Source organism: Pinus tabuliformis, chromosome 2_1 (genome assembly GCF_031772625.1).
Source record: "Pinus tabuliformis cultivar Carrire ecotype Pingquan chromosome 2_1, CPIR1, whole genome shotgun sequence".
NCBI lineage: Eukaryota > Viridiplantae > Streptophyta > Pinopsida > Pinales > Pinaceae > Pinus > Pinus tabuliformis.
Window position 1 is genome coordinate 107,696,749 of NC_142299.1, and position 27,554 is coordinate 107,724,302.

At 40.4% G+C, this 27,554-nt stretch overlaps 1 pseudogene; it reads right to left on the bottom strand.

The window, feature by feature from the left end:
• Positions 1 to 26,864, bottom strand: part of LOC149199021 (maltose excess protein 1-like, chloroplastic pseudogene) — a 59,999-nt pseudogene extending 33,135 nt beyond the window's left edge.
• Positions 26,865 to 27,554: the final 690 nt, after the last annotated feature.

Consider the following 27,554-nt stretch of genomic DNA (forward strand, 5'->3'; position numbering starts at 1 on the left):
TGTCGCTATCAATCTCAACAAAAAAAAAACAAATCACTCTGCCCTCTGAATTTTGGGATGAGAGGAATGTGGCTAACAATCCAACACCAGGAATATCACTTGATTTGCATGCACCAATGATCGTATCACTCAATCTGCGGCCTTCAGATGCATCTTCCACCAACTCCCTACTTAGGGATTCACATGCCCTCTCAAACCTGTAGCTTTGATACCATGTTAAAAAACATCAAACCAATCATATATTCATAAATTTAGTATCTCTCAGGTGAGGGCTTCACCTAGAGACTGCCTCTAGCAGAACGCTCTACATGTTCTTCATTACACACATGAATATATATATATCTATATATATATATATATCTATATATATATATATATATATATATATATATATATATATATATATATATATATATATATATATATATATATATATATATATCTTAATCAAATATGGAAGTTAGAACAACCTCCAAAGGAATAGGAACTAAATCATAATGAAAGGCATACACTCAACTAATGAACTGACTCCCTCCTAAAATATATTTCTCCATTATCTTCATCAAAACATGTAAAAGAATTTATGGTTTGCATTTATAAAATAAAGATAGGTGACTGGAAGTTGGCATTTCTTGAAGTGGAAGGAAATTTGGTGGAAGGACATTAATTTTCAAAGTTCGTCATGTGGCCAATAAAACCCATTGAGGTTACGTTGGCATCTTACCCACGCTCAATATTTTCACCCGATACAGGTCACTTTGAACAGAGTTCTCCACGAAAGCAATCTGTCATGATCTATCTATATTCTTTTGTGAGGTTTCTTCTACATCAGTTTGACATTTGTTGTTTTTTATTAAAATTATTATGATTATTCCACTGCATTCACATAATTATCCTTGAATGTTCTAATATTGTGAGGAATGTGCAAATATTTAGTTTTAAAATCTGTTGGAAATATTAATCGCAACCACCACCTTAAACACACTGACAAACACCATGCTTGCCCGGTCAACTACTACAAGGTCGCAATTTTGTTTGCGGCTGAAAGGACTGAAGCCAGAGCATAAGTACAACGTTGACCATTATGCAACACAGTAGAGAGTTTAAGGAATTTAGTAAATTTTCCTAAATAGATATGGGCAAACATTTACTCCGTAAGTGTTGCCCACACTACACAACACCTGCAAGTTCAGACAACCATTTACTATGTAAAATTACCCATGTTGTGTATTAATTATTTGCTCTGTCATGTATTAATGTCAATTTGTATGTTGAGATAAATATGAATGTAAAACTCATTTGCATAGTTGGGGCAAGTTAGAGAGTGAGATTCTGTGAGGTAGTGAGGAGAAAATCGTGGAGGAAATATTGGTGGGTGCATGAAAACTAGTTTTACAGAGTTTACATACATTTACTCTGCAACTCAATGATGCGTAAATCGTAGTAAGACTTTTGTATTTTCAGTTGGAGGAAATATTGGTGGGTGCATGAAAACTAGTTTTACAGAGTTTTACATACATTTACTCTGCAACCCAATGATGCGTAAATCGTAGTAAGTCTTTTGTATTTTCAGTTGGAGCCGTAACCTCCATTTATCATGCGAATGTATTTTCCTATGTTTTATATTATAATCAAGAGTATTTTATGTTGTGATGTGATCTTAAACATTCATGAGTAAATTTACCAAACTAAATTTTGAGCTAGACTCCTCTCCTCTACCCTGTAAAATTTTTCTAACATGGTATCAGAGCGAGTTAAACTCTATTAGTGTAAAAACAAGTGGTTTTACTAGGAGTTAAAATTGTTTTGAGGGTAGATTGTTTTTTAGCATATTTACCAGCAAGTAGAAAGTTTTTTTTTTACTCAGAAATGGCAACATCAAGCACAAGCTTGACTAATCCTTAGATACCTCAGTTTAACGACAAAAATTATGATTATTGGGCTATTAAAATGAATGCCCTTTTTTCTTCTCAAGACATTTGGGATTTGGTGGAGAATGGTTTTCAAGAACTAGCAGATACAATAGGAAGAAGGATTCAAAAGCCCTGTTCTATATTTTCCATGCAGTTCATGAAAGTATTTTCCCAAGGGTTGTAGCAACAACGAAGTCCAAGAAAGAAAGGGACACCCTCCAGACAACCTACCAAGGAATGGCAAAAGTCAAGACAATAAAGTTGGAAATGTTGAGAAGAGACTTTGAAACACTTTGTATGAAAGAGTCTCAGAATGTAGAATTTTTTTTTACACATGTAATTGAGTTGGTTACTCAAATCAAGCCTCATGTTAAGACACTTGAAGAAATGAGAATAGTTGAGAAAGTTTTGAGAAGTTTGCCAGCAAGGTTTGATGCCATTGTTGTGGTCATAGAAGAGACAAAGGATCTCTCACATTTCTCAGTGGATGAGCTTCATGCATCACTGATTTCTCATGAACATAGATTGAATAGAGAAATAAGCTCCTCATTAGAGCATGACTTCAAGATGCAAGTTTAATTTGGTCAAGGTAGAGGCAGAGGAAGATCATATTCTAGAGGAAGAGGAAGAAGCCCACATAGAGGTGGAAGAAGCAAACCTTCAAGCTCAAGTGGAAGAGGAAACAATCAAATTCCAAGTCAAGGCCCAAGCCAAAATCAAGCAGAAGGTTAGAGGTACGATAAATCTCAAGTCCATTGTCATTACTATAAGAAGTATGGGCATTATGCAAATGAATGTAGAAAGAAGAAATATGACATTAGTAACAAACCAAGTGTAAATTTCACAAAATAAAATCATAACCATGATAGCATGTTTTTAGCTTGTAATGTAGCACAAGAGAAACAAAGTGATATATGGTATCTAGATTCAGGTTGTAGCAACCAGATGTCGGGGAACATAGAAATGCTTTCGAATCTAGATGGAAGTGTGAAATCTGAAGTGACATTAGGGACTAATAATAAAGTCTCTGTCATGGGCAGAGGAAGAGTTAATATCCTAACGAAGAAGGGGGTGTTAGAAACTTATATATTACAGAGCAATGGAACACATAAAATATTGCAGAAATAAAAACACATAAAATGCATAAAACAAGAGAGACACAGATATATGTGGTTCATCCAGTTTGGGCTACGTCCATGGGAAACAGCCAGTCCTTATTTTTTATATTATCCAACAAACTAAAGAGATACAACCTACTGCAGATCTGCTGTAACACCCTCTTCGCTCTCAATCTCCTCTCTCTTCCTCACTGAGAATACCGATATGCATAGACACAATACAATTCCCTCATATATAGTGAGGGGTTGCCTTCTATGTTGGGTTGCATTATATTCTTTCCACGACTAGCCCACATAGATAACCAGGGAGTTAGAGAGGGAGCAGAGCCCCCCTTCGTTGTGCCGATTGTGTAGCGAGGGGGGGTGATAGGGGGTTTGAGGTGTACCCATAACCCCACTTTATGGAGTCTGGGGCAGCGCCCCAGAAAATTTTGGTTTTGGACCCTATGTTAGGTTGGGCGGACCCACCTATGGTTTTGTGCATGATTTTCACACATGTTTTTGGACGCGATGGTTTTCAGTCCATGGTATTGGATGTTTCAGCATGTACAAATATTTATTATAACATTGAAAGGAACATAATGAAAAATCAAGCTGGTAGTCCCAGTTTTGGGATCCAGGGGAAATCTCTGTGTATATGTGTTTTATGTGTTATGCTCTGGCATTGTTTATTTTCTGTGTTTTAGAATTTGTATGCAGGTAATTTTATGTATGGGGTTAAAACCTACATTTGGTATCAGAGCAGTTTTAGCTTCAAGGGGACGCCTTTGTTGCTGAGGGGTTTCGCTCGGGCCTGTGGTAGACCCTATTCAGTGGAATATCTCTGAGATCGATTCTGGTGGTGAAAGAAGATGGCGAGCAGTGGAAAGATAGAGATCAAGAAATTTAATGGTCATAGTTTTGAGTTGTGTAAACTCAAGATAGAGGATCTGTTGGTGGATAAAGATCAGTGGATTGCAGTAGATCTGAGTACTAAACCAATGGGAGTATCTGATGAAGAATGGAAGAAGTTGGATCGGAAGGCAAAGAGCACAATACAATTGTGTGCCTCAGATTCAGTATTGTTGAATGTATCAAGGGAAGCTACGGTGAAGGCTTTGTGGGACAAGTTAGGGACTTTGTACCAATCTATGTCTCTGGTGAATAAACTGTTCCTACGGAAAAAGCTGTATAACCTAAGGATGAAAGATGGAGACTCGGTGACATAGCATCTGAATGCATTTAATACTGTGGTAAGTCAGTTAGCATCTGTTGATTTTAAAACTTTAGATGAAGATAAGTGCATCAGTTTGTTGTGTTCTCTACCAGATTCGTGGGATAGTCTAATTATTGCAATAGGTAGCAATGCAACTACCTTGCAGTTTGATGAAATAGTGTCAGTCTTGCTGACGGAGGAGATGAGACGGAAAAACATGGAAAGCCAAAATGGTGATGCCTTGTTTGTATGAGGAATGTCCCAAAATAAAAACAAAAATAAGTCATTCAGTGGGAGATCTAAATCTAGAGGGAGATCTAAACCTCTAGGAAAACCTATAAAGGTGGTGTGATGTAAATGCAGAAAGGAAGGCCACTTCAAAAGGGACTGTAAATCTAAATCTCTTGACAAAGGAAAGGGATTTGATGATGCTCCTTCTGCAGAGGCGAAAACCACCTCAGATGAGGGTGGGGATGTTTACTTGGCTTCTTCAAGTACACATGTAGATCATAAGGAATGGTTGATTGACTCAGGTGCATCCTTTCACTTCACTCCCCATAGAGAGTGGTTCTGCGAGTATGAGAAATAAGATGGTGGTGATGTCGTCTTAGGGGATCATAGGAAGGCTAGAATCGTTGGTCGCAGAAAAGTAAAGTTGAATTTGCAAGGTGGAAGGATTAGAACACTTTCGGGTGTTCTACATATTCCTGCATTGGCCAGAGATCTGATTTTTGTAAGCAAGATGTATGATGCAGGTGTAAAAACAGTGTTCGAGAAGGATACCTGCAAAATGGTTCGGGGAGTATTGGTATTGATGCGGGGAGTTCGGATTGGAACTCTGTACAAGCTACAAGGTAGCACTGTTAATGATGGGTGCAATAGTTCAGTGGTTCCTGAAAGTGGAGCAGAAAAGCTAGTGGTCTCTGGAGAGAAGACCATGTTGTGGCATCAAAGGCTTGGACATATGGGAGAGAAGAGCCTTCGAATACTTCATGGTAAAGGTGTGGTAGAAGGTATGAGTAATAGCTCTCTAGATTTTGATTTCTATGAAAATTGTGTATACGAGAAGCAGAATCGGGTGAGTTTCCCCTCTGATGGTAAGAGGGTGAAACAAATATAAGAGCTTGTGCACAATGATGTGTTTGGACCTTTGAAGGTTCCATCACTGGGTAATTATGTGTACTATGTATCATTTATAGATGACTTCTCAAGGAATACATGGATATATTTCCTTAAGAAGAAATCTGAAGTCTTTGACAAGTTTAAAGAATTTAAGGCTCTCATGGAAAATCAGACAGAGAAGAAGATAAAGGTGCTGAGAACAGAAAATGGTGGAGATTTTTGCAGCAAGGAATTTGAAGAATTCAGTAAGAATTGTGGTATAGCATGGCATAAGACTACTCCATATATACCTCAGCAAAATGGAGTTGCTGAAAGAATGAATAAGACGTTGATGGAAAGGGCAAGAAGCATGCTCAGTGGTGCCGGGTTAGGACAAGAATTCTGGGTAGAGGGAGTGGATACTACATGTTACCTGGTCAATAGGTCACCTTCATCAGCGTTGGAGGATAAGACTCCACAAGAGGTACGGACTGGTAAGAAACCTTTTCTTTCACATCTAAGGGTATTTGGATGTGATGCATATGTACATGTTTCAAAGGAGAAAAGAACCAAGTTGGATAGTAAATCTGAAAGGTGCATCTTTATTGGTTATAAGGATGGTTTAAAGGGTTATAAGCTTTGAAACCCAGTAACAAGGAAGGTTGTGTACAGCCGAGATGTGGTGTTTAGAGAGGTGAAAGATGTTATTAAACATGAAGTCCAACCAAAGGAACCTAAGAAGATAGAGTTTGAGCTAAAAGAGGAAGAATTAGACTCTACAACAGAGGAGGAATCAGAAGATGAAGAGCCACAAACTCCAGCTGTGAGAAGATCAGTTCGAGAAAGAAGGTAGCTTGAAAGGTATAGTCCATCTGCTTTGTGTTCAAATTTTTCTTTGTCTGTTACTGATGATGATCCCATAACTGTGAAGGAAGTAGTGGATTCAGAGGATGGAAAACTCTAGAAAGAGGCCATGGTTGATGAAATGGAATATGATGATGATCCCAGAACTGTGAAGGAAGCAGTGGATTCAGAGGATGGAAAACTCTAGAAAGAGGGCATGGTTGATGAAATGGCATCTTTGCACAAAAATGAGGCTTAGGATCTAGTGGAGTTGCCGGCTGGAAGGAAACCCATTGGTAGCAAATGGGTGTTCAAAAAGAAGACAAACATAGAAGGAAAAGTGGAGAATTACAAAGCTCGGTTGGTAGCAAAAGGTTATTCCTAGGTGCGGGGAATTGATTTTGGTGATATTTTTTCTCCTATTGCCAAGGTAACTTCTATTAAATTACTTTTATCTGTTGCTGTTGCTTTTGATTTTGAGGTAGAATAGATGGATGTGAAAACATCATTTCTTCACAGGGATTTGGAAGAGGAAATCTACATGAAGCAACCTGAAGGCTTTGCAGTGAAGGGTAAGAAAGAACTAGTATGCAAGTTAAAGAAGTCTCTGTATGGGTTAAACAGTCACCAAGGACATGGCATCAGAAATTTGATACATTTATACGGGGACTTGGCTTCACCAGAAGCAAAGCAAATCATTGTGTGTATTTTAAATTAATTGGTGACCATTTTATTTATTTGGTCTTGTATGTGGATGATATGTTGCTGGTTGGAAATGACAAAGAAATTATCCATGATTTGAAACCCAATTATCCTCCAAATTCGACATGAAAGATATTGGTGCTTCAAACTATATTTTGGGCATGGAAATTAAAAGAGATTGGGTAAAGAGGAAGCTCTGGTTAAACCATAGGAAGTATGTCGAGACAATACTGCAGAGGTTTAATATGCAGGATAGTAAACCGGTGAAGGTTCCTATTCCTATAGGTGCGAGGTTATCTACTGAATAGTGTCCCAAAACACAAGAAGAGGAAGAGGACATGTCCCATGTTCCATATGCAAGTGCAGTTGGTAGCTTGATGTATGTAATGGTCTGTACTAGACTAGACATTGCACATGCAGTGGGAGTATTGAGCAGGTTTATGTCAAAACCAGGGAATGAGCACTAGACAACAGTGAAGCGGGTTTTCAGGTATTTGCATGGCACTAGTGATTATGGTTTGTGCTACCAAGGAAGATCAGGATTGGATAGAATGTTGGATATTCATGTCTTTGTTGATGCGGATTGGGCTGGAGATCTGGATCAGAGAAGATCTACAAGTGGGTATGTGTTTAACCTATTTGGAGGTGCAGTCAGTTGGATGAGTAAGAAACAATATGTACTGGCACTATCAACTATAGAGGCAGAATACATGGCAGCCACTCATGCAAGCAAGGAAGCAATTTGGTTGCAGATATTGTGTTCAAATATGGAGTTAGTACAGGGAGCTATAAGGATAGACTGTGACAGCCAAAGTGTAAATTTTTTGGCAAAGAACCCTGCATATCATTCAGAGACAAAGCACATTGATGTTCAGTATCACTTTGTGAGGGATATGATAGAAGACAAAAAGGTGTTGCTAGTAAAGGTGGACACTTTGAAGAATACTGCAGATGCATTGACAAAATCTGTGAGCTCTGAGAAGTTCTCTTGCTATACAAAGACAATGGGCATTTCAGGGTTGGAAAAATGACTAAGCTCTCTTGTGGCCCCTTGTGGAAAGAAAACAACAAGTGGGAGAATGTTGGGTTGTGCTATATTCTTTCCACGACTAGCCCACGTAAATAACCGGGGGGTTAGAGGAGGAGTGGAGCCCCCCTTTTTTATGCCAATTGTGTGGCGGGGGGGGGCTCACAGGGGATTTGAGGCGTACCCGTAACCCCACTTTATGGGGTCTAGGGCAGTGCCCCAAAAAATTTTGGTTTTGGACCCTATGTTAGGTTGGGCGGACCCACCTATGGTTTTGTGCATGATTTTCACACATGTTTTTTGGATGCAATGGTTTTCAATCCATGGTATTGGATGCAATGGTTTTCGGTCCATGGTATTGGATGCTTCGGCATGTATAAATATGTATTATAACATTGAAAGGAACATAATGAAAAATCAAACTGGTAGTCCCAGTTTTGGGATCCAGGAGAAAATCTCTGTGTATATGTGTTTTATGTGTTATGCTCTGGCATTGTTTATTTTCTATGTTCTAGAATTTGTATGCAGGTAATTTTCTGTACGGGGTTAAAACCTACAGTCTAGGGCAAAAAACCCTAAACTAAACATCACTTCTACCGTCAGATCATCCGCCTAATGAACGACCCAGATTAACTAGAAATTACTAGACTTTTACAAGGAAATTTTGCATCTATTTTTTTAGCTCCGGGTGCACTGCCCCCAAACCCTCACCGAGGGACCGTTGGCCCCTAGAACCCTGTGGGGGGGACAAGTCCCCCCCGCATGGAGGGGTTTACAATCTTCCTAGGGTATACATCTAGCTGAAACCTTTGAATACAAAAGATAATCAGGCTCCACACCCAACAATCTCCCACTTGGAGTGATCCAGGTGGATATTGGTGGCCACCTGCCAAGTCCACCTGGACCCCCACCATTGTCTTTCTCAGCATTTTCAGTTTCCTTAATTGTAGCACAGTTTACTATTTTTAGCAGTTTTTCGAGTCCTGAACTTCCGGAGCCGTTTTGAGGCCCTAAACGACGTTTTTTTTGGAATCTGGGGCAACATGGGTCCGTGGACCCATGTTGCCTCCCAAAGTGGTAGTACTCAGATAGATCTTTCTAACGAGCTATTGTACGCGTCAAACGGAGATCATATGCCAAAGTTACGACCCCGGGAAGTTGATGTACCAATTTACCCCCAAACGGGGCCCACAGTTTGGCGTTTCATCTCCTAGGGTTAGGTTTTGGAATGTTAAGGGTTTTTCATTGTTTCTCAACAATAAATAGGCCTTCGAGCCTCATTGTAACACAGTTCAGAGGCATGTAGCCATCACATCTCTTCTCAGAGATAAGCTACCATCGCCCTAGCTGGTTTATTTCCATTTCTGGTTGTAAGCATATTTCAGTATTTTTCATTAATGAAATGAAGTATTATTTCCGCTGCATCTTTGTGTATATGGTTATCTCTGTAATTTGTTGTGTTCCTGTTTAAATCCGGATCAGTGGTATCAGAGCGGTCTGCTTTTTCTCTGTTTTTCTTTGCATGTCCCCAACAAGGTCGGGATATAAGGAGTTAGGGCTTGAATTGGTTGAACCTTTGCAAGACCAGCCTCGCAAATCCCGACGGCCTCCCATGGCGGACGAGAAGAAAGATGAGGGGGCAGGAGATCCCATCAAAATCTTGCTCGAAGAAGCCCTCGAGCGACAATGGAATGCGATGATGGACAGCTTTGCCCAGATCCTTCAACGGCTACCCAGAAGCAACGCATCGGCTTCCAGCAGCTACTCTGGAAACGCCACACCCTTTAAGGTACAAGTTAATTTTGAAATCCCCATATTCGAGGGTCAGATAGACGCAGATGCCGTAGATAAATGGTTAAATCTGCTAGAGGGTTATTTTTCTGTTCATGAATTTTCGAGTCGGGAAAAGATTGTTTTTGCTCTTCTCAAAGCAGCCCCCCACGTCAAGGACTGGTGGGAAACCTACTGCGAGCAGAAGGATGAAAGTACTGGCTCACTATTTTCAGCCGCACCCACCTGGGATTCGTTCCGGGATGCCATCAAGGAGCAGTACTACCCTGTCGGAAGCTATGAGGATGAATACATAAAGTGGACCACGCTGCGGCAGGGAAGGGACCAAGACGTTCCGGAGTTCACCAATCTCTTCCATACCCTTCGCACAAAGTTGGGTATCAAGGATTCGGAGCAACATTTGATACTCAAATACCGTGGCTGCCTGCACAAGTACATCCAGGAAGAAATACAATTCCTAAACATCCCCTCGCTCGGCGCAGCATACCGATATGCCGTCAAGGTCGAGCAGAAGTTTAAACAAAAGAAGCGAGACTTTGGGTCTGCGAATCCAAAGCAGGGGAAAGGTGCCCCTAAACCACAGAACAAAGGACAAAGCCAAGGCGGGACAGCCCAAGACAACCAGCCGAAGCTACAAGCAAAGAACAGCGCCGCGAAGCTGAGGAAGGACACTGGAAAATGGTGTGAGTTCCATAAGAGCTCCACTCACAACACAAGTGAGTGTCGGGCCAAGCAGTCACTGGTGGCTGAGCTAAAGGTTTCAGAATCAGATGCATGTTCCGACTCTGAGTCAAAACCCGATAATGGGTATGAAAAAGGGAAGCAGATCATTGATGCAGATCCCAGCGCCACTATTTCTACCGCAAAGATCCAGAAAAATGAACCCGAAGATCCAGAGGAGGAGGAGCGTCTCTTCCACTCCTAGATGTGGGTAAAGGGCTCCCCAATATAGTTCATTGTTGATAGCGGGAATCAAAAGAACCTCATTTCGACAAAGGTCGTGAAGCGGTTGGGCTTACCGACCACAGCACATCCACAACCATACACCATTGGGTGGCTTCACCAAGGACGAGATCTTCGCGTGAGCCAGCAGTGTCGCCTTCCATACAACATCAAGCCCTTCACGGATGAGGTACTGTGTGACATTGCTCCCCTTGAAGTTTGTGATGTATTACTAGCACAACCATACTTGTGGAAGCGACATGCTATGTATGAATCAAGGCCTCGTGCTGTTATTGTTACATTGGGAAATAAGTTGTTCAGGATACCAGAGGTAGCACCACCTGCCACCATCTCTTTGATTACTGCAAAACAATGCAGTAAGATCATTTCCAAAACCAGGAAATTTGTTTTCTTGATGATACGCCCTCAAGGAAAGAAGAAGACAGTGGCCGCGGCCTCCAAACGGGGTCCCTCTGCACAACAACTACAGATGGACAAGGTTGTGGAGGAGTACGAGGACATCTTCACCTCCCCGGCAGGGGTTCCTCTGCACTGTCAAGTCAAACACTCCATCGATCTGACCCCAGGTGTGCCGCTACCCAATGGACCAATTTATCGGCGCTCCGTTCTGGAGAACAATGAAATCAATAGGCAGATTCAGGAGCTCCTGCAGAAAGGTCACATCCGTCCGAGTTCATCGCCCTGTGGGAGCCCGATCGTGTTGGTACAGAAGAAGGATGGGACGTGGAGACTCTGTATTGACTATCGGGCGCTGAACAAGATCATTGTCCGTAATAGGTACCCGATCCCGCGGATTGATGACCTCCTAGACCAACTAAAGGGGGCAAAATATTTCAGCAAGATCGATCTGAAGTCAGGATATCACCAGGTACCAATCGAACCCTCCGATGTGTGGAAGACTGCCTTCAAATCCAAGGAGGGCCTCTTCGAATGGTTGGTCATGCCTTTCGGATTGACGAATGCTCCTAGAACCTTTATGAGGCTAATGGATGACATCTTGCAGCCATTCACCAACTCCTTTGTAGTAGTATACTTGGATGACATTCTAATCTTCAGCCAGAGTTGGGAAGAGCACCTCCACCACATCCGACAGGTTCTCCAAACACTGCGGCAACACAAGCTATGTGCCAATTTGGAGAAATGCACTTTTGGCATGACCCAGGTTCAGTATCTGGGATACATCATTGATGAACAGGGGTTGGATGTCGATCCAGCCAAGATCCAAGTCATTCGGGATTGGCCCTCTCCAACCACTCTAACAGAGCTCCACAGCTTTCTAGGTCTTGCCAACTTCTACCGCAGGTTTGTGTTGGGGTTTTCTCATATTTCTTGGCCCTTATGTCAAGTCACCAAGGGCGGGGTGAAAGCAAAATTCTTTTGGTTTGAATCTCAACAGAAGGCATTCAGGGAGTTGAAGGATCGCCTCTGCACAGCACCAGTGCTCGCGTTACCAGATTTACAACAACCATTTGAGGTCGAGACAGATGCCTCTGACTATGCTATTGGGGCAGTCCTTACTCAACATGGACATCCAGTGGCATATCACAGTGAAACACTTTCAGACACAGTCCGGAAGTACCCCACTTATGATAAAGAGATGTATTCCATTGTACAGGCCTGTCGACAATGGAAGCATTACATTTTGGGGAAGGAAACAGTCATCCACACAGGCCACCGACCTCTGCAGTTCATACAGACCCAAGGGAAATTGCAGAATGATCGCCATCAGAAGTGGTCTACATACCTGCAACAGTTTCACTTGAATATCAAGTATAAAAAGGGCAGCACCAATAATGTTGCAGATTGCCTCAGTCGGCCACCGATCATGGTGCTAACCACCGTGCTCAACTCTTGTGGGCACGAGACTTCTGATTGGCCACTTCTCTACAAAAGCGACCCAGAATTCGGCCACACATATCAGACACTCTTGGAGGGTCGGCATGTTGCAGATTTTCACCTCCAGGACGCCCTATTATGCCACCTCGGTCACCTTTGTGTTCCTTCAAGCGAGCGTGCCAAGATGATTTGGGAAGCACACTATAGTCATGCTGCTGGGCATTTCGGGGTCGAGAAAACAGTGGCAGTACTGCAAAATTATTTCTATTGGCCGAATCTTCGACAGGATGTTGGGAAGTACATCCGATCATGTACTGCCTATGCCATTGCCAAACCGACCATTAAGAAGCACGGCCTCTATACCTCGTCGCCTACCCCTAGTCGACCTTGGGAATCCATCTCCATGGATTACATGTCAGGCCTTCCTTCCACTAAGCATGGAAATGACTGTGTTTTTGTGGTCGTCGACAGGTTCTCGAAGATGGCCATTATGATGGCCTGCAAGAAGAATATCACAGTAGAAGCCACTGCTAAACTCTTCTTTGAACGAGTGTGGGTGCACTTTGGGATCCCACAGTCTATCATCTCAGATCGGGACAGTCGGTTTCTCAGCACATTTTGGTCCAGTCTCTGGTCAATCCTGGACACCAAACTCACGAAGTCCACAGCCTTCCATCCTCAAACTGATGGCCAGACAGAGGTTGTCAACAGGATGATTGTGCACATTCTGCGCATGTATAACTCAAAGCATCCACGCACATGGGACGAGAGCCTCCCCTATGTTCAGCATAGCTACAACCGAGCTCTTCACAGCTCCACTGGCCATAGCCCTTTTCAGGTGGGTTTGGGATTCCAGCCACTATGCCCCATTGATGTGGCCATGCCCCTTGCAGCTACTCACATGAATTCAGCTCATGTCCAGTCTGAAACAGATAAGGCCACCATCTTCATTGAGCGCATCCAACATATTCGCCAGCAGGTCCATGACATTCTTGAGAAATCAAATGCCAAGTACAAGCAGCGACATGATCAACACCGGGTGCCACACAAGTTTCAGGTGGGCGACAAAGTCTGGTTGCATTTGCAAAAGGAACGCCTTACTGGAGCCTATCGGAAATTGAGACCACTCCGATATGGTCCTTACACCATTACTAAGGCTATGGGAGACAATGCATTTGAGCTCAACATTCCCCCATTCCTTGGCCTGCACCCAGTGTTCAATGTGGATCACCTTCGGCCATACTTTCCACCATTGCTAGACACATCCGACATTGCAGAACAGCTCAAACCCACAGAATTAAATCCAGATTGCATGGAACAAGCTGCAACTGATCGGATCATGGACACACAGATCAAGAACACTCGCCAACAGAATATCCAACTGTATCGAGTTGTCTAAGCAGGCCAACTCCTTCAGCAGGGCAAGTGGCTCACCAGGGAACAAGTTCAGCAGAAGTTTCCTCATCTCATGGAGGAGCTCAACGCAATGGGGACCATTGCTTCCTAAGGGGGGAGGAATGATCCAGGTGGATATTGGTGGCCACCTGCCAAGTCCACCTAGACCCCCACCATTGTCTTTCTCAGCATTTTCAGTTTCCTTAATTGTAGCACAGTTTACTATTTTTAGAAGTTTTTCGGGTCCTGAACTTCTGGAGCCGTTTTGAGGCCCTAAACGACGTTTTTTTTGGAATCTGGGGCAACATGGGTCCATGGACCCATGTTGCCTCCCAAAGTGGTAGTACTCGGATAGATCTTTCTAACGAGCTATTGTACGCGTCAAACGGAGATCATATGCCAAAGTTACGACCCCGGGAAGTTGATGTACCAATTTACCCCCAAACGGGGCCCACAGTTTGGCGTTTCATCTCCTAGGGTTAGGTTTTGGAATGTTAAGGGTTTTTCATTGTTTCTCAACAATAAATAGGCCTTCGAGCCTCATTGTAACACAGTTCAGAGGCATGTAGCCATCACATCTCTTCTCAGAGATAAGCTACCATCGCCCTAGCTGGTTTATTTCCATTTCTGGTTGTAAGCATATTTCAGTATTTTTCATTAATGAAATGAAGTATTATTTCCGCTGCATCTTTGTGTATATGGTTATCTCTGTAATTTGTTGCGTTCCTGTTTAAATCCGGATCATGGAGACTGATTATAGCAACTCCACCATTGCTTTATTTGCTATACAATGACTCCACTTTGGACCTGGCTATTTCTCATCTTCTTCATCATACTTGAAGACCAATTGAAACTGAGAAGATTCTCAGTTTATCCCTGGTTACAACTTTTGTTAACATATCTGCAATATTCTGGCTAGTGTGTATCTTTTCCAGCTTCAACTGTCCATCTTCCAATGTTGACCATATGAAATTGTACTTGAGCTATACATGCTTAGTCTTGGAATGAAATGTAGATTTCTTTGCAATATGTATGGCGCTCTGGCTGTCACTGTATAAACTACCCAATTCATCCAAAAACCTTTGTAACCAAATCATTTCTTTACTAGCCTCTGTAGCAGCAACATACTCTTCTTCTGTTGTTGAGAGTGCAACAACACTTTGCAGTTTTGAGATCCAACTAACAGTTGTTCCACCTATAGTAAACACATATCCTGTAGTGCACCTCCTGTTATCTCTATCACATGCCATATCTGCATCAACATATCCTTGTAGAGCAATGTTTTAACCACCAAAGCATAATTCTTGATTTACGGTACCTCTCAAATACCTGAGAATCCACTTCACTGCCATCCAATGTTCTTTTCCTGGATTGTTCATGTACCTGCTTACAACTCCCACTGCATGTGCAATATCAGGCCTTGTGCATACCATTGCATACATTAAGCTTCCAACTACTGATGCATATGGAACTTTAGACATATGAGTCATTTCTTCTTGAGTCTTGGGACATGCCTCCTTACTTAATTTGAAATGGCTAGCCAAAGGTATATTAGATGGTTTTGCATTCTACATATTAAACCTTTTCAACACCTTTTCTATGTACTCACTTTAAGACAATGTTAATTTGTGATTCTTCCTGTCTCTAGTTATTCTCATACCAAGGATTTGTTTTGCAACACCCAAATCCTTCATTGCAAATGAGTTTGCCATTTTCCTTTTGAGAACATTTATTTCCTGCATGTTAGAACTTGCAACAAGCATGTCATCTACATACAATAACAATATAATATAGCTTCCATCATTTTGCCTTTTGAGATAAACACAATGATCAAAGTGACACCTAGTATAACCTTGTTCAGACATACACCTGTCAAATTGTAGATACCACTGCCTTGGAGCATGTTTGAAGCCATACAAGCTCTTCTTCAACCTGCACACTAGTTTCTCCTTCCCTTTTACCTCATATCCTTGTGGCTACTGCATATATATCTCTTCCTCCAAATCCCCATGGAGAAAGGTTGTCTTTACATCTAATTGCTTAAATGCAAATCTTCAGCTGCTACTAGACTTAGAATAGTTCTGATTGAAGTAATTTTCACAACAAGAGAAAATATCTCATCAAAGTCTATACCTTTTTTCTGTGCAAACCCTTTCACCACAAGTCTAGCTTTATACCTTTTTCTACCTCCATCTTCTTCCTTCAACTTGTAAACCCATTTATTCTACAATATTGTTTTACCTGCAGGCAACCTGACTAAGTCCCAATTCTGGTTATGTTCTAAGGATTCCATCTCTTCTTTCATGGCTTTCTCCCACTTCTTCCTGGTTTCTACCTGCATTGCTTCTTCATAACATTCTGGTTCACTAGAATCAGTCAACAATACATAATATAATGAAGGAGAGTATCATTCAGGGGGGCTACTCATCCTGGTAGATCTTCTAACACCACTTTCAAGTGTTTGAAGTGCTTGTTGCTGTTGTGGTTGTTGTTCTGGTTGTTGATCATTATGATTTTCAGGCACCATCACTTTTTCTGTGATCTCATCAAGAACTGTGTATTCTCTATTTTCTTTTTCCTGTTTCTTTTCCTGCAGTTGATCCTTATACAAAACCTTTTCATTGAATATGAAATCTCTGCTCCTAATGATTTTGTGTTTTTCATAATCATAAAAGTGATAACCAAAATCATTAACACCATATCCAATAAAGGTACATTTCTTTGATTTTGCCTCAAGCTTTGTTCTATTTTCTTTATTAATGTGGACAAAGGTTTCATAACTAAAATTCTTTTACCTTTTTACCTGTTCATGCCTCCTCTAGAATACCACCATCCAAAGAACTCGAAGGCCCTCTATTTATTAGATAAACAACAGTATCTATAGCATCTACCCAAAATTGTAAAGGCAATCCTGCATGCAATCTCATGTACCTTGCATACTCCATGATTGTCCTATTCAGCCTTTCTGACACGCCATTTTCTTGTGGTGTTCCTGTAACTGTCCTCTCTCTATGAATTCCATTCTCTAAACAATACCTGTCAAACTCTTTGATGCAATATTCACCTCCATTGTCTGATCTGAGACACTTCAATCTTTTTCCTGTTTCATTTTCAAACCTCGCAACAAATTTCTTGAGTGAAGAATCTGCATCCCCTTCTCACTCATGTGCCCGAGCCTGTGATGCCAAAATGTCTTATCTTCTCCAATATAGGTTAAAGAATTAACAGAATCAGAAATACCATTGCATAAATACAATGTACCAACATTTCCTCCTTTCGCTATCACCAGGGATCCTTTAGTGACCTTCCAGGTTTTACCTGTGAAAGTAGTTACACAACCTTCACCTCCCAACTGCCCTGTTGAAATCAGGTTTTTCTTCAGATCTAGAACATGCCTTACCTCCTTCAATAGCCATTGATTTCCATTCTGCTATTTTATGAAAATTGTACCCATTCCAACGATTTTACAGGGCTTATCATCACCCAATCAAACCTGTCCAAAATCTCCTTGAACATAATCATGAAAATGTTTCTTATCAGGTGTGGCATGCAATGAGGCCCCTGAATCTACCACCTAGGCATCAATAATATTTTGTAATGAAAGAATCAAATCATCTTGCAATACATCCCCTCTTACATTCACTTCATGATTAGTTTCTTGCTGCGCGTCTCCTTCTTTTCCCTTTTGAGACTTGTAGTCTTTCTTTCGGTATCCTTTCTTCCCACATTTCCAGCACACTATCCCCGATCTGGACTTGGATCTACCTTTTCTTGACTTACTGCGATATCCTAGGTTCTTTCCTCTTTCCATTTTTCTTCCCCTAGTCTCTACAGTCAAAGCATTACCTGATGTCTCACCGGAGCTTTTCCGTCGCATTTCCTTGCTAAGGATTGCACCGACAACATCATCAAACTTTAAAGTACTAGATCCAGAGACAGAGTTACTAATGGCCATAACTAAACCATTCCAACTTTCTGGCAATGAGCACAGAAATAACAGAGCCCTAACTTCATCATCAAAAGTTACCCCTATAGAACTTAACTGACTTGTAACTATATTAAAATCATTTAAATGATCAGTAATAGGTCCACCTTCTAACATCTTCATATTAAATAAACGCTTCATAAGAAATACCTTATTTGAGGCTGAGGGTTTTTCATATAGTTTGGCCAAGGTCGACATTAAACCCTCTGTTGTCATTTCCTTTGAGATATTAAACACTATCGACACCGCTAGACATAGCCATATTGTTCTAAGTGCCTTTCTATCGAGAATATTCCATTCCATGTCTATCATACTCATCGGCTTCTTTGTCTGTCCGCTCAATGGTAGGTACAGATCTCTCTGATACAGATAATCTTCCATCTGCATCTCCACAACTAGTAGTTTTGGCCGTTAAATTTTTCGATCCTAAACCTACCATCTTCCGCCATTACTCCCACTCGAACCAGGAATCCTTCTCTCCTGCGAGTTTATTAACCAAATAGACCTCTGGCTCTGATACCAGTTGCCAGAAAATTATATATTACAGAGCAATGGAACAAATAAAATATTTCAGAAATATAAACACAGAAAATGCATAAAACAAGAGAGACACAGATATACGTGGTTCACCCAGTTTGGGCTACGTCCACGGAGAAACAACCAATCCTTCTTTTTTATATTATTCAGCAAACTGAAGAGATACAACCTACAACAAATCTGCTGTAACACCCTCTTCACTCTCAATCTCCTCTCTCTTCCTCACTCAAAATACTGATATGCACATACGCAATACAATTCAATCATATATAGAAAGGGGTTGCCTTCTAGGGTAAAAGAGCCTAAACTAAATATAACTTCTACCGTCATATCATCTGCCTAATGAACGGCCCAGATTGACTAGAAATTACTAGACTTTTACAAGGCAATTTTACATCTAGTTTTTTTAGCTCCAGGGGTGCTGCCCCCGGACCCCTCAACCAGGGGGAATTAGCCCCCCGTGGAGGGGTGTACAATCTTCCTAGGGTATACATCCGGCTGAAACCTTTGAATACAGAAGATAATCAAGCTCCACACCCAATAGTGGGAGAAGAAGTACATCTCAGATGTTTACTTTGTCCCCAGTCTGAAGCATAACCTCATAAGCATTGGACATCTCATGCAAATGGGCTACAATGCCTTCTTCAAAAATGATGTGTGCACAATTTTGGATAGGCCTCCAAGTAGACAGATGATTGCAAAGGTTCAGATGAAAAATAATAGAATGTTTCCCCTAAAGATAAGATCATATTTGAAAGAAGAAGGTGGACAAGCACAACTATCAATGAACTCACAAGAGGATGGAAGAAAAGATGCAATTGTCACACAAGTAAACTTTCAAATAGAGGTCAAAGATGAAAATTGGTTATGGCATTTGAGATTTGGACATCTCAACTTTGGATGTTTGAATTTGCTACATAGGAAAGGCATGGTGAAGGGATTACCACTCATAGAAAAACCGAACAGCCTATGTGAAAAATGTATCTTGGGAAAACAACATAGAGAGACATTTCCAACAAGAAAGTCAGTAAGGGAAAAGGCACCATTGGAGATTGTCCACTCAGATTTATGTGGACCAATGCAGACACCATCAATTGGTGGCAGCCATTATTTATTGACCTTCATAGATGAGTACACAAGGAATACATGGTGTTAGTGCCTAAATCTACCTCAGGTTGAAAGAAGGTAGGTTTAGGGTAACATCAAATAATGCTTAACCTGGTAGCTATCCCTACCAAGTCGGGAGAGGGCTTTCTCCTTGTCAATCCCATTTAAAATATATGCAACTAGGGCTTGAGATGACTAAAATGAAATGATGATTTTAGGCTAGGTATATTAGGTCAAAGGATTTTGTTTGATTTTGATGGTGGTTGTTGGATCAACTGCAGAAGGAAAATTTGGGTCCGAAAAATCAACTTAAATTTGCAGGAATTTCTGTGGGGCGAGGTAGGAAAGTGTTTTGGAACTTTGAATTGGATATGATGGTAAGTCTAAGACTAGTGAGGAGTTGGAGAGGTCATGCAAGGTTCACAAGTCCTCTTCAAACAACATAAAACATTAAAAACTAAATGTATCCTCAAAGCAAAGCACTGAATATCAATGGATTCCACTATATATCTTGATTCATTTAGTTATGAGGAAAGAAGTAGATGCTGGAACATATACACATAGGAGAAACTAAATAAAAGAGGAAGAAACAATGCCAAGACACATTACCACAAGAATCCCACAAAATGATGCAAAACCCTGGTTCATTTCCTTGCCAAATTGCAGAAATGATTTACAATGAAGCTCAAAGAATCCACAAGAGTCCAACCTTTACAAATGGCTAAGAAAGTACATAATATAGGTATCAAACCACCTATGCTAGCCATCAGGGGTCGAATTTATGAGTCAAGGAGCTGTTTCAACAACATCTAAACTAGGAAGTAGAAAATAGGCAGTAGAACAACTTACCTCTAGAATTATGGAAACTGATTCATTCAACCTCAAACCACCTCTAACTGATGTATCTACCCCCTCAAGTCATTTTTCATCATATTTACATCAAATTACATTATTTACCGCCACAAATTTACCAAAGAGAAGATAAAAAGTCAACTAATAGTCAAACTAGGCAAAATTATGAGTTTTAGGTAAAATTGGCAAAAGTTTGCCTCATGTGCAACGCCCTGAGCCTGATGCACAGTGCCACTTCAAGTCTACTTTTGGAGGCCTTACACTTCACCAAATTAGGCCCAAGATAGATTGTTGGAAAGATCTGCCTGTCTAGTTTCTGGAAAACTTTGAATTTTTGGATTTGCAGTTGATTTGTCCCTCCAAAAATAATTTCTCCCAAGACTGGTTCCTGTGGGTCCAAAAAGTGGCAGAGAGGGCATTTTCTAGGTGTTTTTTGCCCCATAGGTGACCCATATCTCCTCCAAATTTTATGAAACTTTCTAGGTTTCATTTTTTTTCCATGAGGAATCCAAAAATGCAAGCCATTTTGGAAAATACTGATCCACTCAATGCATAGTGCCAGTGGCGCTACTCATCAGCTGAAATTTCCTGTGTTGCAAAATTTGATGCGCAACACCCTTTTGAAGACCGATTTTGGAGGCCTTCCTGGTGTCCAAATTGGGTTCCAGATAGCTCATTGGAAATATTATTGAGTCTAATTTCCAAAACATCTTGAATTCTTCAATTTGGAGTTTATTTTCCATGCCAAAACTTCAATCTCCCAGGACTGGTCAAAATGTGCAAAATGAGGCTCCCTAAATGCAAAGTGTTGTTGCAGTCAACTTTTGAAGGTCTTCCTCAACTCCAAATTGAGCTCATGATATCTCATTGGAAATCTCTTTGTGTCTTGTTATCATTTCACTTATCAAGCAAGTCATGCGGCCATCCAAGCTAGGAGAAATCGTGATTTTCCTATGGTCACTCCATAGGTGCAGCAATTCTCCTGAGGCAACTATATTTTTGACATTTCTCTAAAACCATGACACCTGTGTAAAACGTGAAGGATTTTTTTATTCCTTGGTATATTTGGGACAAAAACCTCTCTCACTGTTTCCAAATTAATGTTTTCTTGCTCAGAAACATCATTTGAGTAAAACCTATCCCAATGTGTGGAACGGGGGATTTGTTGAAATGAAGTGAAATGAAGGGGATAAGGGGCTTATAAATTCTTGAGAAAGTTTTGGGAAGTAGGGAGAGATATTAGGAAATAGGGGAAAGTGGAATTTCAAAGATTTAGTGAGGGGAAGGGGTCCAAAATTGAGAAACACATGGATAGCCTAGGAAATTGTCAAATTGTAGCAAGAAGCTAGGGTTTGTAGGAAAATGATGAATTTGAGGGATATCAGTGATGGGAAGTGTTTAATAAGGTAGATTGAGGATAGGGGAAGGTGTATGAACATCAGGATACAAGTTTTGTTAATGATTTGACCATCCAAGAGAAATTACCTTCAAAACCCTAGGAGAGGGAAATGAGCCTTACCTAAGTACACCTAAAGCACGAACAAGGAGTAAAATGATCCATGGGAACCTAAAATGATGATGAAAACTCTCTGAATGATGGTACACTCAGCTAAATGGTGACATGGACTGACACTTGGAAAACTTTGGAAAGAGTGAAAACAAACCCTAAAACTAATACCTAGTGACCAAATTTTATTTGAAGACTCTCTGAAATGACAAAATTTGACTTCGACACCCTAATACCACTTTGTAAGAGCATATTTGATCACTGGTGTAAAGTTTCAAAGACTAACACTAACACATGGGTCTATCTCCTCAAACAGAAAAGTGAAGTGTTTGAGCGCTTTCACCACTACAAAACTCTTGTTGAGAAGAAAAGTGGACACTACATCAAAGTCCTTAGCACTGAAATAGGTGGAAAATACATCTCAAATGATTTCCTACGTTTTTGTAATGAACATGGAATTCACAAGCAATTTACAACAAGATATACACCTCAACAAAATGGTGTGGCCGAAAGGAAGAATAGGACCATTATGGAAATGGCAAGCAGTATGTTGGAGGCAAAGAATTTGCCAAATGATTATTCGACTAGAGTTGTAGCTTATGCAGCATATATCTTGAATGGATGTCCAACCAAAAGTGTCCAGAACTTAGTTCCTGAAGAGTCACTCACGTGAGAGTTTTTGGATGTGTGGCATATGCACATGTCTCAGATGAGTTGAGGAAGAAATTGGACAGCAAGGGAGAGAAATGCATACTTGTTTGATACAGTGATGAATCCAAGGCATACAAACTCTACAATCCATTAACCAAGATGGTCATAATCAGCAGAGATGTGCAGTTCATATAAGAGGAAGCATGGGATAGAAGTTTAGAGAAGACATTCAATGTGAAAGCATGTATACCACATGAGGACAAAGAAGAATTGACAACAACAAGTAATTCCTCAACAGTGACTCCCTCTACACCTATTCAACCGCAACAAAGCAAGAAACAAACAACACCATCAACAAATAATAAGACAACATCACACAGTCAAGCAAGTTATTCTCCAAGCATGCCGTAAAGCACAACACCAAGTGATATGTCAAGCCCATCTTCAGCAAACATAAGAAGACCAAAATTCAGAAATTTAAATGAGATTTATGAGCAGGATGAGGTTGATAGCAGCACTTGTTTGAATCCATTATTTGTTTTGTTTTGTCATGTAGATGACCCAATCCATTTTGAAGATGAAATCAAAGAAGAAAAATGGGTTGCAACAATGAAGGAAGAAATAGAAGCAATAGAAAAGAATGACACATGGGAGTTAGTGAACCTTCCACAAGGAAAACAAGTCATTGGAGTGAAGTGGGTCTATAAGACCATGAACAATGTCGACAGTAAGATTGAAAGGCACAAAGCAAGGCTAGTTGTCAAAGGATAAAAGCAGCAGCATGGAAGAGATTATGCAAAGATGTTCATTCCAGTCATGAGGATGGAGACAGTGCGTACAGTTGTGGCCATTACCCCATAACATAAACGGAAGGTGTATCAAATGGATGTAAAATCAACGTTCTTAAATGGAGTGTTGAAAGAGGAAGTGTATGTTGCGCAACCACCTGGTTTTGAGCTAGAACGCCAAGAAGACAAAGTGTATCGATTGAGGAAAGCTCTTTATGGGCTGAAGCAAGCACCATGTGCATGGTACAACAGGATAGATGTCTACTTGTTGGACAATGGTTTCGACAAATGTGACAGAGAGCCTACCCTTTATATCAAAGAGAGCGATGGTAATATTCTTATTGTCGTCTTAGATGTAGATAATTTATTTTTTAGAGGTAGTGATGATTTCCTCATCGCTAATTTAAAAGAATTCATGAAGAATGAATTTGAAATGACTGACTAAGGGTTGTTAAGATATTTTTTGGGCATAGAAGTTAAGCAAATAGAAAATGGAATTTTTATCTCTCAAGCAAAGTATGTGGCATACATTTTGGAGAGGTTTAAGATGCAGAACAATAAGCCTACACCAACTCCAAATGTCATGGGCTTGAAGTTGAGCAAAGGAGATTGCAACAACAATTTCAATCCAACATTATTCAAAAGTATGATAGGCAGGTTGATGTATTTGACCGCCACTAGGCCGGATATAATGTATACAGTGAGTTTGGTGTTGAGGTTCATGGAGACACCCAAGGAGACACATTGGCAAGCAAAAAAAATAATTCTAAGGTATGTCAATGGGACAAAATAGTTTGGTGCTTTGTATACGACAATAGATGATTTTAGGCTGGTTGGTTACACTAACAGTGATTGGGCAGGAAGTGTCGATGATAGAAAGAGCACGTCAGAATATTTTTTTCATTTGGGCTCCAGAGCCTTTTCATGGGCTTCCAAGAAGTAGCCAATAATGTCAATGTCAACAGCAGAAGTTGAATATGTCGCCGCAACAGTAACATCGTGTCAAGTAGTTTGGATGAAAAGGATTTTGAGGGATCTTCACCACGACTAAGAGGGAACGAAAGCTATTTTCTGCGACAACACATCCGTAATTGCATTGTCAAAGAATTTTGTTTTTCACAAGAGGACCAAGCATATTGATGCTAAATATCATTTTATCAGAGAGTTGGTTAACAATGTAAAATTGTGTTGCAGCACTGTAGGTCACAGGAACAAATTGTTGATATTTTCACAAAGCTGTTAGCACGTGAAAGTTTTGTTTATCTCAGATATTGTTCGGGAAATGTCAATGGCAGCAGTTGTGATTAAGGGGGAGTGTTGGAAATATTAATCCCAACCACCACCTTAAACACACTCACAAACACCATGCTTGTTCGATCAACTATTGCATGGTTGCAATTTGGTTTGCAAGCGGAAGGACTAAAGTCAAAGCAGAAGTACAACATTGGCCATTGTGCAACACAATAGAGAGTTTAAGGCATTTAATAAATTTTGGTCAATATATATGGGCAAACATTTACTCCACAAGTGTTGCCCACACTCTATAACACTGACAAGTTCAAAAAACCATTTACTATGTAAAATCGTCCATGTTGCATATTAATTATTTTCTCTGTCATGTATTAATGTCAAAATGGTTGACGAAATATTGGTGGGTGTGTGAAAACCAGAATTGCGGAGTTTTACATACATTTACTCCACAACCGAGTGATGCGTAAATCACAACAAGTCTTTTTCACTTGGAGTTGCAGTGTCCATTTATCACACGAATGTATTTTCCTATTTTTTATATTATAATCACGGGAATGTATTTTCCTATGTTTTATATTATAATCAAGAGTATGCTATGTCAGGATGAGTTCTGTGTTTGTAGTTGCGATTTTCTGTTTTACTCTATTTTGCAGTGAATGAGTTCTGTGTTTTATTAAGCCTCTGTGTATTTGCTTCCTATGTTTTATATTATAATCAAGAGTATGTTATGCTGGGATGAGTTCTGTGTTTTATTAAGCCTCTTTGTAGTTGCTTCCTATGTTTTATATTATAATCAAGAGTATGTTATGTTGGGATGAGTTCTGTGTTTATAGTTGCGATTTTTTTTTTACTCTATTTTGCAGTGAATGAGTTCTATGTTTTATTAAGCCTCTGTGTAGTTGCAATTTCCTTGCCGCAGCTGAAATTAAGTTCGCTGCAACCAATTTTGAGCTAGACTCCTCTCCTCCACCCCTAAATTTTTTCTAACAAAATTCAAGATTAAAGGTGTAGAATATATTAATATAAAATTCATGATTAAAGGTGTAGAATATATTATTAAAATGAGGGGAATAAATAGAATATAAATTTGAGACTATAATAATTATAATTTATTTTAATTTATTTTAATTAAACTAATATATTTTTGATAAATGAATGAAAGAAGTAAAATTTGATTTCTCCATTTTAAAAATGAATGAAAATCTAATCTTAACATTTGTTTTTTCAGAGTAATAAATGAAATATTCAAATAAATTTAAAGCATGAAACAAATATTAGTAAAAAATAGTCCTCGGTTTTTGTTTTCATTTTCCAAAAAGAACAGGTATTTCCATACCAGTCCTCATAGATGGTATTAGATTTACAGTCTCATATGTTACGATTCAATAGACAGTAACTCCAACTTATTATAAAAGTACATATTACCCTGTGAGGAAATTAAAATGTTTGGAATTTGCAATAACAACCTGCACAATTTATTGAATTCAAGAGAGTTATACAGAGTTCAATGTGTATGACCAACATCCGCATTTACGTATAGCCTGTGAAAATGCACACAGATTGCGCTGAAATTTGAGATGTTTGGAATTGGAGAAAAAAATGTAAAATTCTGCATTTCTGAATAAATTCAGGAGGACTATACAGAGTTAAATGTGCATGAGGAATATCCGCATTTAGGAAGAGTCTATGAAAATGCTTGCGACTTTGATGGGATCGTCATCAACTTTGAATGCGGGAACCAATTTTACACACTGTCTGCTCGATGGGTTAACATGTCATTCAATCCCAACCTCAAACAACACCTCCTCGCTCTTTGCTGCTCAAAATCGTGTTTACTTTTGTGGCGCCTTTGCTGCTTTGGGTGAGGAGGCATGTGACTAAATGTGCCCAAGTATAATTCTTCTTCTTCATCATTATCCTGATCTTCTTGCCCTAACATGATATACACGTGGAAGCACAAGGGCTTATCATTTGTTACCTCTATTCCTTGTAACACCAACTGCTCTTCCTTGTCCTTCGTCCGCTTCAATGCAGCGGGTCTTCTTACGCGAGCTGTAACGACTTCTTTTTCATTAATTTGAGGAAGAAGTTGTTGAGCAGGAGGGACTGCGGCTACGCCAGAAAGCTCATCGGGGCTCTTGCTGTTTGGAGGCTTTAATGACTTCGGAGATTTGAGCCAGCAGAAGACGTCATTAATTTCAGGGCTGCCTTGTGGCGAATTCTTGATTTTTTCCGCTTCGTGCACAGCGTTTGCGAGCTTATGATAATTGGTGAAATCGGGAGGAGGAGGCATAGCCGCCATGATTTGCTGGGGTTTGAGGGGCAATGATGTGGATGCGAGGAGCAGTTGGCGACGGTTCATACATCGTTGCCCCATTCGTTTCTCAGGAGTACTGTGACAACGGATACAGGTACTATTCCTTTTCCATGACTGCCTGCTCCTCTTCTTATTGGTTCCTCTGAAATTGGAGTGCGTGGAGGTTGGTGAGACTAGAGTCTGATTTTTTGTATTTGCTTTTATGTTTGGAGGCCAAGCGATGAGGCCTGCTGATTTTGTAGAGGCCTTTAAAGAAGGAATCATGGTGGCGATGGCGATGATAGCCTAATTGAATTAGGCCAAAACCTTACAAGAAAATAATGGAGTGCAGAGGGAGGATGGCGTAAGTTGGGGGAGCGAAAACTTTCTGATTACAAGAAACTTAAAAGGGACGAGGGCAGAGGGAGGTCGTGAGGTAAGTCTCGTAATGAGTGACACCCCAGGCTTTCTTATAAAAGAACTCGGGAGGAGGAGAAGCGTAGGTTTCACGGTCACGCACGACGGCCATGCTTGACATTTGACGGTAGGTGTAGTAGACAGGTGTAAAGAGTGGACATTTCTGTTCCTCCTACCAACTCATTAAACGCGCGTTTTCAAACATAAATGGTTGGATTGAACAGCCTTTGTCGAAGTTTAGATTTTTCGCACGGTGGCGTTTGAGTTACTGCAAGTCAT